Below are 12273 nucleotides of genomic sequence, written 5' to 3' on the forward strand. Positions count from 1 at the left end.
TATGTACAGGAATATAACTACTATAATACTGCCCCCTATGTACAAGAATATAACTACTATAATACTGCCCCCTATGTACAAGAATATAACTACTATAATACTGCCTCCTATGTACAAGAATATAACTACTATAATACTGCCCCCTATGTACAAGAATATAACTACTATAATACTGCCCCCTATGTACAAGAATAAAACTACAATATTACTGCCCCCTATGTACAAGAATATAACTACTATAATACTGCCCCCTATGTACAGGAATATAACTACTATAATACTGCCCCCTATGTACAAGAATATAACTACTATAATACTGCCCCCTATGTACAAGAATATAACTACTATATTACTGCCCCCTATGTACAAGAATATAACTACTATAATACTGCCCCCTATGTACAGGAATATAACTACTATAATACTGCCCCCTATGTACAAGAATATAACTACTAAAATACTGCCCCCTATGTACAAGAATATAACTACTATAATACTGCCTCCTATGTACAAGAATATAACTACTATAATACTGCCCCCTATGTACAAGAATATAACTATTATAATACTGCCCCCTATGTACAGGAATATAACTACTATAATACTGCCCCCTATGTACAGGAATATAACTACTATAATACTGCCCTCTATGTACAGGAATATAACTACTATAATACTGCCCTCTATGTACAGGAATATAACTACTATAATACTGCCCCCTATGTACAGGAATATAACTACTGTAATACTGACCCCTATGTACAAGAATATAACTACTATAATACTGCCCCCTATGTACAGGAATATAACTACTATAATACTGCCCCCTATGTACAGGAATATAACTACTATAATACTGCCTCCTATGTACAAGAATATAACTACTATAATACTGCCCCCTATGTACAGGAATATAACTACTATAATACTGCCCCCTATGTACAGGAATATAACTACTATAATACTGCCCCCTATGTACAGGAATATAACTACTATAATACTGCCCCCTATGTACAAGAATATAACTACTATAATACTGCCCTCTATGTACAGGAATATAACTACTATAATACTGCTCCCTATGTACAAGAATATAACTACTATAATACTGCCCCTATGTACAAGAATATAACTACTATAATACTGCCCCCTATGTACAAGAATATAACTACTATAATACTGCCCCCATGTACAAGAATATAACTACTATAATACTGCCCCCTATGTACAAGGATATAACTACTATAATACTGCCCCCTATGTACAGGAATATAACTACTATAATACTGCTCCCTATGTACAGGAATATAACTACTATAATACTGCTCCCTATGTACAAGAATATAACTACTATAATACTGCCCCCTATGTACAGGAGTATAACTACTATAATACTGCCCCCTATGTACAAGAATATAACTACTATAATACTGCTCCCTATGTACAGGAATATAACTACTATAATACTGCCCCCTATGTACAGGAATATAACTACTATAATACTGCCCTCTATGTACAAGAATATAACTACTATAATACTGCCCCCTATGTACAGGAATATAACTACTATAATACTGCCCCCTATGTACAAGAATATAACTACTATAATACTGCCCCCTATGTACAGGAATATAACTACTATAATACTGCCCCCTATGTACAAGAATATAACTACTATAATACTGCCCTCTATGTACAGGAATATAACTACTATAATACTGCTCCCTATGTACAAGAATATAACTACTATAATACTGCCCCCTATGTACAAGAATATAACTACTATAATACTGCCCCCATGTACAAGAATATAACTACTATAATACTGCCCCCTATGTACAAGGATATAACTACTATAATACTGCCCCCTATGTACAGGAATATAACTACTATAATACTGCTCCCTATGTACAGGAATATAACTACTATAATACTGCTCCCTATGTACAAGAATATAACTACTATAATACTGCCCCCTATGTACAGGAGTATAACTACTATAATACTGCCCCCTATGTACAAGAATATAACTACTATAATACTGCTCCCTATGTACAGGAATATAACTACTATAATACTGCCCCCTATGTACAGGAATATAACTACTATAATACTGCCCTCTATGTACAGGAATATAACTACTATAATACTGCCTCCTATGTACAAGAATATAACTACTATAATACTGCCCCCTATGTACAAGAATATAACTACTATAATACTGCCCCCTACAAAAGTCAGTATTTCTGATGGTAGACGTTTCCTACTAAGAAGTTCAGGAGAAACTCTGCTCCTCAGGACTTCTTTTATTATAATTCTATATGTCATGATTGTGGTGATATAGAATTATAAAAATCATGGTAATTACTCTTGGGCTCTCCAGCTATCACATCGAAGCCCCTGAGCGTCTCTTCTTTTATTGTATTCCCTGCCCCGCCCAGTCCTGCACGGAACCTTCTTTAGGCACTGCGGATGGGCAGGACTGGGCTGAACTTGTATAGAAACGGAGGAAGTAATTAAATTAAAAGACGATTCGCTCTGAGCCGTTGCGATGTTGTACGGAACCCCCCAGACTAATTCTCATTATTTGTATGACTCTATATTTCTGCATTTGCAGCCTATAGATTTATAATGAAAGAAGTTCTAGAGAACATCATTCATGTAGGAGACGTCCACCATTAGTAAACTGATAGTAGATCAGTTTGAGTGTAAGGGTGATGCCACATTTGGTGTTTTTGGTCCGTTTTTAAGCAAGTGTTTTCAGTCCGTTTAAAATCGCATCCGTTTTTTGACCGCTTACCGTGCGTTTGGCTGCTTATAACCTGTTAATGTATCAAGAAAATTGGGAAAAGTGGTCAAAAACAGTAAAAAACGGAAGCGTTTTTAAATGGACTGTAAACGCCATGGGGGATATACTAATTCTGCCGCAAGCATGACTGTGGGCATCGGAGATCAGAGTCCGGAAAGCACAGCCCGATGTTAGTAATTAATGGGCAGACGAAACTAATCAGTCGTGCACCATAAAAATGCCGACATCAATGAAATGTGCGGCAAAATCTTACATGGACTGCGCCTTTATTTTGCTCTCTGACCATTGTTTTCCTGGTCTATTGTGCGCAAAATTTGTGCCGAAAAATGGGGACAAAATACACATAAATGTGACGGATAACGTGACGCCCACTTGTGGCAAAAAAACCCTGGAGGAGAAGGGATAGTCGGAAACATCTGTTCTTTCTGACGCAAACTCATTATAAATGATCGGCAACAATTCTGCGCCAAACAAACCTGTAAAATCCCGTCATTTTTTGGCGCAGATACGATAATACATTTGCCCACATGTGTGGCATCACCCTAAGTCACACGTGTTTCTATGACTGAGAAGCTGTTCCTTACGCCGGTGTTGGGGTTTGTGTGTCTTTCTTTTCCCCCTTTCAGATCCGGATTATTTGGGAATGAGATTCGCCACGTGTGCCGGACACTTTGCCCTCCATCTGCCGGAGCAGACAGGTCTGTGAGACGTCGTATTGATTCCTGCGCAGTCATCAGTCTAAATGTATCCGTGTATTTGCTGCTCTGAGGTGCGGAATAAGTTGGAGGAATGTAAGATGATGGGTGTTGTAGTCGTTGACTTCCTCTTTGCAGGAGGATCCGGGGTGTAAGATGTTAATGGTGCAGGATTCCTGAGATAAGACAATGCCTGAGATTCCTCGGCACCTGACAGCCTGGAGCGAGCAGGTGTCTGCGCTGAAACCTGATAGCGCTGGAAGCCGCGGCCTCCTCCATCACAGCAATAAGGGAACGGATTCTTCACATGATCAATACTGGCATCAAAGAGAGCGCCGGGCGTCCGCCATGGAAGCCGCTGCCAAAAAGCAAATCTCACTATTACAGCAACAGATTTGTGATGTACAGAAGATTCTCCCTCTTATACTTATCAAACCGACAATTAAAAACTTCTTTATCCATCGGAAAATCAGTGGGTGCCGCAGGAAGCGCCGCAAGGCTCCCGAAACACGTTAAAAAACCTTTAGAAATCAACTCCAAATATTTACAGATAATACGATAATATTTATAGTACAAAATGATCTCACACTGGGAACTTGGAATTCGTATTTTAGGGAATTTTCTTGATTTCTGTTTCTTTTTCTCCTGCTAAGAACCAATTTGTATATTCCTCACAAGACGCGTCTAATTTTTGCGTTCAATGTCAACTTTTGTCCATATATTTTTAATAAATATTTTTTTTTTTTATTCCATGACGGGTTTTAATTTTGTATATTTAATTTGCAATGAAATTTTGAATGTCATTTTTTTCATAAATATTATAAATATATATTTCTTTCATTTGGGATAAAATTTTATTATAATTTTTTTTGTGTTTTTCTGAAAAATCGTATGTTTTATTACCAATATTATTATTACTACTGTGAATAAAATTGCTATTTTTCTTAGTTAAAATAGTAAATTTTAGCTCTCACTTTAGTTTTATTCTGTAGTTTTAGGTATAACCAGTGGTGGAAAGTCACAAAGCGCCATATTTTTGGTTAAATTTTGATAACATATTTTTTAAAATTTTGTACTTTTTTACTGAATATTTCAGGGATTTTTCAGTGCAATAAAAATGATACAATAAACATGATTATGTTTTTTTTTTTTTTTTACAGACCCATTCACTCCACCAAAAATGGGCTCCGGGACAATGGGACTGATCCATATCCAATTTTTTTTTCTTGCAGGTGACATTTTCAGATTTCAGTATACAGGTGGTCCCCTACTTAAGAACACTTGACTTACATACGACCCCTAGTTACAAACGGACCTTTAGTCCTAGGCTACAATGATCAGCTGTAACAGTTATCACTGGTGTCCGTAATGAAGCTTTAGTGTTATTCCTGGTTCCTATGACAACCCAACATTTTTAAAATCCAATTGTCACAGAGACCAAAAAAGTTCTGGCTGGGATTACAATGATAAAATATACAGTTCCGACTTACATACAAATTCAACTTAAGAACAAACCTACAGAACCTATCTTGTATGTAACCCGGGGACTGCCTGTAGTAGAAAAAAACATCTTTAAAAAAAGTTGAGGGAGCAGAGGGTGACTCCTCCCCACACATACGTAGTTATATACGATATGTGAGTACTACTTAGACAGGGCGCCCCCTATGGGCAGGCGGCTCTTGTGATACGTGCCTTTGGGGTGTGTCTGGGCTTGTCTGGCACCTCCTGTAAATCTCTATGGTAGCAAAACTTGAGTACAAGACAAGAGTATGAGGCTTAGGCGGGCGGCACACATGGTGTTTTTAGTCCGTTTTTAAGCATGCGTTTTCAGTCTGTGTAAAAAGGCATCCGTTTTTGACCATTTACCATGCGTTTGGCTGCTTACGACCTATTTATCTATTAAGGTAATTGTGCAAAACGGTCAAAACGGATGCGTTTTTGAACGGACTGAAAACGCATGCTTAAAAACAGACCAAAAACGCCACGTGTGGCATCGCCCTTACATTGTGTGCCGCCATGTAGTACCCAAGTATGGCGGTTTTCAGAAGACGACTATGGAGCATGGGGGATGTAAGTCCAAGTGATGGGCTGATTAAAAATGTCCACTATAAGTAGATTTCAAAATAATTCATAATTGTCATAAAAGCACATAACGCATCGGCTATGTAGATTACGTAGATTGGCCCTACTCAAAATATATATCTAGTAATATCATATGCAGAACCTATAGACGCATAAAGCCCCATATATTGTAGTCGGGAGCTGTAATACCGCCATATATTGCGCCATAGTACATCCACGTTATATGTCACCATTGATGATCCCTGCAGGACGCGGCACGGAGCTGGGAGACGCAGATACTACAACTCAGCTTTGAAAATATTTCTCTGTCTCCTGCCAAAGCACAAAAAAAAAATCCTCAAATCCCAATATCCGGCCCCTCGCCAGGAGCTGCATATTTCCCTAATTCACGAGCAAAATGTAGAAGTTCTGCCAAAGCAGAAAAACAACAGCGAGGACTTACCTGAGGAGCCGCGGTCACATGTCTGAGCCAAGACTCTGCCAAGGAGGATGGAGGAAGCTCCTGCATTCCCTGGAATTATCCGCTCCACCACAAGACAAAGGAGGAGATGAGAGTCACCCTGCAAGTGTCCATCCCCTGCCCCGGAGTCACACGTCTCACTCACCCAGCAGATTCCACAAGTGAGAGGAGCCCGGAATCCACGGCTCGCTATTAGTTTACAAACTCAGTCCAAGTTGTTGGAAGGAAATGATCAGAGGGAGATCCTACAAGCGCTGGAGGTGCGGAGACTTCAGCGGCTGGAGGGGGATTTAGTTTTTAGACATACAAATTCCTTTAAATTGGTATAAATTGGACCTGATAGAGTGCGGGATAGTCTGGATCTGGAAATATAGATCTCAAAGGATCCACTGACGATTCTGTACACAACACACAGTATGAATTATATGTTATAGGATACACTAAATGTTCCGCTCCAAATACACAGGTAGCAAGGTCATAGGAGAACATTGTGATGTTACATCTCATAAGATACACTGGAGACTCTGCACACAGCACACACAGATAGTATAGACAGGCAGTGTGATGTTACATCTCATAAGATACACTGGAGACTCTGCACACAGCACACACAGATAGTATAGACAGGCAGTGTGATGTCACATCTCATAGGATACACTGGAGACTCTGCACACAGCACACAGATAGTATAGACAGGCAGTGTGATGTTACATCTCATAGGATACACTGGAGACTCTGCACACAGCACACACAGATAGTATAGACAGGCAGTGTGATGTCACATCTCATAGGATACACTGGAGACTACACACAGCACACAGATAGTATAGACAGGCAGTGTGATGTCACATCTCATAGGATACACTGGAGGCTCTGCACACAGCACACAGATAGTATAGACAGGCAGTGTGATGTCACATCTCATAGGATACACTGGAGACTCTGCACACAGCACACACAGATAGTATAGACAGGCAGTGTGATGTCACATCTCATAGGATACACTGGAGACTCTGCACACAGCACACAGATAGTATAGACAGGCAGTGTGATGTCACATCTCATAGGATACACTGGAGACTCTGCACACAGCACACACAGATAGTATAGACAGGCAGTGTGATGTCACATCTCATAGGATACACTGGAGACCCTGCACACAGCACACAGATAGTATAGACAGGCAGTGTGATGTCACATCTCATAGGATACACTGGAGACCCTGCACACAGCACACACAGATAGTATAGACAGGCAGTGTGATGTCACATCTCATAGGATACACTGGAGACTCTGCACACAGCACACAGATAGTATAGACAGGCAGTGTGATGTTACATCTCATAGGATACACTGGAGACTCTCCACACAGCACACACAGATAGTATAGACAGGCAGTGTGATGTTACATCTCATAAGATACACTGGAGACTCTGCACACAGCACACAGATAGTATAGACAGGCAGTGTGATGTTACATCTCATAGGATACACTGGAGACTCTGCACACAGCACACAGATAGTATAGACAGGCAGTGTAATGTCACATCTCATAGGATACACTGGAGACCCTGCACACAGCACACAGATAGTATAGACAGGCAGTGTGATGTTACATCTCATAGGATACACTGGAGACCCTGCACACAGCACACAGATAGTATAGACAGGCAGTGTGATGTCACATCTCATAGGATACACTGGAGGCTCTGCACACAGCACACACAGATAGTATAGACAGGCAGTGTGATGTCACATCTCATAGGATACACTGGAGGCTCTGCACACAGCACACACAGATAGTATAGACAGGCAGTGTGATGTCACATCTCATAGGATACACTGGAGACCCTGCACACAGCACACAGATAGTATAGACAGGCAGTGTGATGTTACATCTCATAGTATACACTGGAGACTCTGCAAACAGCACACAGATAGTATAGACAGGCAGTGTGATGTTACATCTCATAGGATACACTGGAGACTCTGCACACAGCACACACAGAAAGTATAGACAGGCAGTGTGATGTTACATCTCATAGGATACACTGGAGACCCTGCACACAGCACACAGATAGTATAGACAGGCAGTGTGATGTTACATCTCATAGGATACACTGGAGACTCTGCACACAGCACACACAGATAGTATAGACAGACAGTGTGATGTTACATCTCATAGGATACACTGGAGACTCTGCACACAGCACACACAGATAGTATAGACAGGCAGTGTGATGTTACATCTCATAGGATACACTGGAGACTCTGCACACAGCACACACAGAAAGTATAGACAGGCAGTGTGATGTTACATCTCATAGGATACACTGGAGACTCTGCACACAGCACACAGATAGTATAGACAGGCAGTGTGATGTTACATCTCATAGGATACACTGGAGGCTCTGCACACAGCACACAGATAGTATAGACAGGCAGTGTGATGTCACATCTCATAGGATACACTGGAGACCCTGCACACAGCACACAGATAGTATAGACAGGCAGTGTGATGTTACATCTCATAGGATACACTGGAGACTCTGCACACAGCACACACAGATAGTATAGACAGGCAGTGTGATGTTACATCTCATAGGATACACTGGAGACTCTGCACACAGCACACACAGATAGTATAGACAGGCAGTGTGATGTTACATCTCATAGGATACACTGGAGACTCTGCACACAGCACACAGATAGTATAGACAGGCAGTGTGATGTTACATCTCATAGGATACACTGGAGACTCTGCACACACAGATAGTATAGACAGGCAGTGTGATGTCACATCTCATAGGATACACTGGAGACTCTGCACACAGCACACAGATAGTATAGACAGGCAGTGTGATGTTACATCTCATTGGATACACTGGAGACCCTGCACACAGCACACACAGATAGTATAGACAGGCAGTGTGATGTCACATCTCATAGGATACACTGGAGACCCTGCACACAGCACACAGATAGTATAGACAGGCAGTGTGATGTCACATCTCATAGGATACACTGGAGACTCTGCACACAGCACACAGATAGTATAGACAGGCAGTGTGATGTCACATCTCATAGGATACACTGGAGACTCTGCACACAGCACACAGATAGTATAGACAGGCAGTGTGATGTTACATCTCATAGGATACACTGGAGACTGCACACAGCACACAGATAGTATAGACAGGCAGTGTGATGTCACATCTCATAGGATACACTGGAGACTCTGCACACAGCACACAGATAGTATAGACAGGCAGTGTGATGTTACATCTCATAGGATACACTGGAGACTCTGCACACAGCACACACAGATAGCATAGACAGGCAGTGTGATGTTACATCTCATAGGATACACTGGAGACTCTGCACACAGCACACAGATAGTATAGACAGGCAGTGTGATGTCACATCTCATAGGATACACTGGAGACTATGCACACAGCACACAGATAGTATAGACAGGCAGTGTGATGTTACATCTCATAGGATACACTGGAGACTCTGCACACAGCACACAGATAGTATAGACAGGCAGTGTGATGTCACATCTCATAGGATACACTGGAGACCCTGCACACAGCACACACAGATAGTATAGACAGGCAGTGTGATGTTACATCTCATAGGATACACTGGAGACTCTGCACACAGCACACAGATAGTATAGACAGGCAGTGTGATGTTACATCTCATAGGATACACTGGAGACTCTGCACACTGCACACACAGATAGTATAGACAGGCAGTGTGATGTTACATCTCATAGGATACACTGGAGACTGCACACAGCACACAGATAGTATAGACAGGCAGTGTGATGTCACATCTCATAGGATACACTGGAGACTCTGCACACAGCACACAGATAGTATAGACAGGCAGAGTGATGTCACATCTCATAGGATACACTGGAGACTCTGCACACAGCACACACAGATAGTATAGACAGGCAGTGTGATGTCACATCTCATAGGATACACTGGAGACTCTGCACACAGCACACAGATAGTATAGACAGGCAGTGTGATGTCACATCTCATAGGATACACTGGAGACTGCACACAGCACACAGATAGTATAGACAGGCAGTGTGATGTTACATCTCATAGGATACACTGGAGACCCTGCACACAGCACACAGATAGTATAGACAGGCAGTGTGATGTCACATCTCATAGGATACACTGGAGACCCTGCACACTGCACACACAGATAGTATAGACAGGCAGTGTGATGTTACATCTCATAGGATACACTGGAGACCCTGCACACAGCACACAGATAGTATAGACAGGCAGTGTGATGTTACATCTCATAGGATACACTGGAGACTCTGCACACAGCACACAGATAGTATAGACAGGCAGTGTGATGTCACATCTCATAGGATACACTGGAGACTCTGCACACAGCACACAGATAGTATAGACAGGCAGTGTGATGTCACATCTCATAGGATACACTGGAGACTCTGCACACAGCACACAGATAGTATAGACAGGCAGTGTGATGTTACATCTCATAGGATACACTGGAGACTCTGCACACAGCACACAGATAGTATAGACAGGCAGTGTGATGTCACATCTCATAGGATACACTGGAGACTCTGCACACAGCACACAGATAGTATAGACAGGCAGTGTGATGTTACATCTCATAGGATACACTGGAGACTCTGCACACAGCACACAGATAGTATAGACAGGCAGTGTGATGTTACATCTCATAGGATACACTGGAGACTCTGCACACAGCACACAGATAGTATAGACAGGCAGTGTGATGTTACATCTCATAGGATACACTGGAGACTCTGCACACAGCACACAGATAGTATAGACAGGCAGTGTGATGTCACATCTCATAGGATACACTGGAGACTCTGCACACAGCACACACAGATAGTATAGACAGGCAGTGTGATGTTACATCTCATAGGATACACTGGAGACCCTGCACACAGCACACACAGATAGTATAGACAGGCAGTGTGATGTTACATCTCATAGGATACACTGGAGGCTCTGCACACAGATAGTATAGACAGGCAGGGGAGAGGAGTGCGTGAACAATGAAAAATGAGTATTCCAGAGAGGAAAAGTCTCAAATTTAGGTTGCAAAGAGAGAAAAGAAAGTCCTATGATAAATGACCCCCATCATGTATTTCCCTATGTCACCACTGAGTCCTGATTTTCAGACTTTTTTATCCAGACGACTCCATTAAATAAAATCATATCAGAACTTTTTGCAGTTTTTCCCAATATATTATTGAACGGACACAATTGGACGCTGCTCGTGTTTTCTCCACAAAAACTTCTTGTATTTAATTCTTTATGAGTAAACGATGGATGAGGCGGCGGTGATCGATGTCACAGGCGGAAGACGAAAGAACGTGTCCCTGGCGTCTCCAATGCTCCTGCCATCATCCGGGACATCGCGGCAGTGACTCTGATCAGCGCTCGAGGCGTTTTTCGTATGAGTCGTTTCATAATCCGCCGACCACAGGTAAAGCTGGAAGACTTCCCGGCCCTGGATGGGTTTGATCCTGCAGGAGGATGTAACGCTGGAGGCTCATCCTCCCCCGGGGTCCTCCGGTGTATCACAGACCACGGCGATTATCAGCTCAATTCCTGAGCGATTCTTCTGTATCGGAGACGTCACTAATTGTCTGATACATTTACAAAGACAAACACAAACCTCCTCCTGCCGGCTCCGCGCCCCCCATGTCCCGCTCTGCTTTGTGGCGTCGGATCTCGGTTCTGTCTGTCTTTGTTTTTGTTTCTTTTATCTGTGTGAGATCCTGTGATACAAGTGGAGCTGCCCAGATTATAGACATAAGACCCGGCCCCTCCAACCAGCAAACCCTGGAACAGAATATTAATCACAACTTTTTAGAAAGTAACTTTTTGAGTATTTTCTGGTTTCAGGGAGTTTCATATTCATGTATCTAGAAGGCTCCGGATTCTATATCATGTGATACAGTATAAATGTCAGTGTTATTATGCGGTGGATAAGATGCTGAGCTCCAGGACACATACAGAGATAATGACACTCGGGGTACAGGACTGTCACATGCTGACGCTCGGGGTACAGGACTGTCACATGCTGACTATCGGGGTACAGGACCGTCACATGCTGACGCTCAGGGTACAGGACCGTCACATGCGGACACTCGGGGTACAGGACTGTCACATCCCGACGCTCGGGTT

At 42.2% G+C, this 12273-nt stretch overlaps 1 protein-coding gene across 1 annotated transcript in view; it reads right to left on the reverse strand.

Moving 5' to 3' along the window:
* LOC140105206 (FRAS1-related extracellular matrix protein 1-like) overlaps window positions 1-6551 on the reverse strand; it is a 147063-nt gene extending 140512 nt beyond the window's left edge. Inside the window, exon 1 of the mRNA XM_072129162.1 lies at window positions 6029-6551. The gene's annotated coding sequence lies outside the window, so the exon portion shown is untranslated. The remainder of the gene's footprint in view (window positions 1-6028) is intronic.
* Between the last annotated feature and the right edge of the window lie 5722 nt (window positions 6552-12273).

This window comes from Engystomops pustulosus, chromosome 10 (assembly GCF_040894005.1).
Source record: "Engystomops pustulosus chromosome 10, aEngPut4.maternal, whole genome shotgun sequence".
Classification (NCBI taxonomy): domain Eukaryota; kingdom Metazoa; phylum Chordata; class Amphibia; order Anura; family Leptodactylidae; genus Engystomops; species Engystomops pustulosus.